General features: G+C 44.1%; 1 pseudogene; it reads left to right on the top strand.

Annotated features, from left to right (window-relative positions):
- Positions 1-1,807: 1,807 nt before the first annotated feature.
- Positions 1,808-1,924, top strand: LOC126426536 (5S ribosomal RNA; annotated as a pseudogene).
- Positions 1,925-2,133: the final 209 nt, after the last annotated feature.

The raw sequence follows: 2,133 nt of genomic DNA, 5'->3' as shown, positions 1-2,133 counted from the left end.
TGTAGGTTTGAAGTTTGTTTCTACTTCTGGATCAAAGTCGACGAGCGTAAGTGCTATGATCGTTATAAAATAAATGTTTGAACATACAAGATGAGCGAGCGCAAGACTCGTTCTTTTCTCTGAATTCTTAATATAACTGATCATTGAGTTTGGCCGCTGTGCACAGCGATAACGCCGCCATAGAGAGGACAACAAGCTTCCAACAATTCTGTCTGCCTTTGCTGCGGTTAGTTTTATGTGGTCGTTCCACTAGAAATCGTTCCGTACGAATACTCCCAGTTATTTAAAATGTCGATTGTTGAAATCGCCCCATACGAATGCTGGTTTTTCGGTAGGTCCGAACAACACGGAAGTACTACGGATATGCTTCGGGAACTCGAATGGGAATCGCTGGTATGGAAGCGACGTTCTTTTCGAGGAGCACTATTGAGAAAACTCAGAGAACCGGCATTTGTGGCTGACTGTTGAACGACTCTAAGAACCATGAAGATAAGATTAGAGAGAGATCTGGGCTCTTACGGAGGCATGCAGGCAGTCGTTTTTCCCTCGCTCTGTTTGCTAGCGGAACAGGAAAGGAAATGACAAGTAGTGATAGCCGGCCGCGGTGACCGAGCGGTTCTAGGCGCTACAGTCCGGAACCACGCGGTTGCTACGGTCGCAGGTTCGAATCCTGGCTCGGGCATGGATGTGTGTGGTGTCCTTCGGTTGGTCAGGTTTAAGTAGTTCTAAGTCTAGGGGACTGATGACCTCAGATGTTAAGTACCATAGTGCTTAGAGCCATTTGAACCATTTTTGAACTAGTAGTGATGCACCGTACTCTCTCCTCTACCCATCATATGGTGGCTTGCGGATTGTTTATGCAGACGTAAATACGGGTGAAGAGGTGTTCACCAGGTCATATTTATTATTGCTCGGTCGACTAACCATGGAAAAGCATGTAAAGGATCTTCGAATCTAAGTCAAGACTGAGATTAACATATACTGATATGCTCTAATGACTGTTAAAAGTCGCAATAAAAGTTAATAGTGAACCAATTTCTCTAAAACTCAAATCACATTACAAAACGACCCTAATATTTTGGGAAGGTATCAAAAAGTGTAGAAGACTGTATGGAGAAAGTGTAACAATATCTGGTCATCTGCAGAGTTCGAAAAATCAAACGTTAATGAAACAACAAGGTGCCACAAGTGCTGGCCAAATTAAGCAACACAAGTTGCATGACAAAGTTAGGAAGTAGTGAGCTACCTCCATGGTTCACACTATTGCAACTGCCACACTTACTTTTCCCCAAAATCAACAAACCGTGTTTCCGTCTGCACCAAACAGATGCTACGAAGAAAGCTTTCCGTTTTTCTTATTGCGAAAGTGTTCTCCCTTAGAAAAATTACAAAAACGTTATTTTCCATATTGTACACTCCTCCCCATTTTTCTGTAATTCTGCTATGCCTGTGTGCTTTATATTAACCTTCCCTCACTTTTTCTGCATTTTCCAGTGTCATTTCTCTTGTTTTCTTTTTAATTTTTTTGTCCTATGCATTTCGTACTTCCTTTCCAGATTCTTCTGTTCATCTCTCTCTCTCTCTCTCTGTTTTCTCCATAGCTCTTTCCTACATCTTCTGAATTCCAGAATATGTTGGTGACATTCTTGAATGACATTTTATTTCTTCCTTTTCCACTTTGTCTCTGTCTTGTGGTACTGACCCTTGGTAGGCAGTGATAAGACATATTGGAAGTTCATTAGTAGGACAGCATTTCAAATCCACAACCGACATCCACAATTAGATTTTCCATCGTTTCCTTATATATGGCAACTGCCTTACCGCAGTGGATACACCGGTTCCCGTGAGATCACCGAAGTTAAGCGCTGTTGGTCGTGGCCGGCACTTGGATGGGTGACCATCCAGCCGCCATGCGCTGTTGCCATTTTTGGGGTGCACTCAGCCTCGTGATGCCAATTGAGGAGCTACTCGACCGAATAGTAGCGGCTTAGGTCAAGAATACCATCATAAGGACCGGGAGAGTGGTGTGCTGACCCCACGCCACTCCTATCTGCATCCTCCTCTGAGGATGACACGGCGGTCAGATGGTCCCGGTACGCCACTCGTGGTCTGAAGATGGAGTCCCAAACAGTG

Source organism: Schistocerca serialis, chromosome 1 (genome assembly GCF_023864345.2).
Source record: "Schistocerca serialis cubense isolate TAMUIC-IGC-003099 chromosome 1, iqSchSeri2.2, whole genome shotgun sequence".
In the NCBI taxonomy this organism is placed as follows: domain Eukaryota; kingdom Metazoa; phylum Arthropoda; class Insecta; order Orthoptera; family Acrididae; genus Schistocerca; species Schistocerca serialis.
The sequence above is the reverse complement of the archived record's forward strand: the minus strand, read 5'-3'. Positions and strand labels throughout refer to the sequence as shown.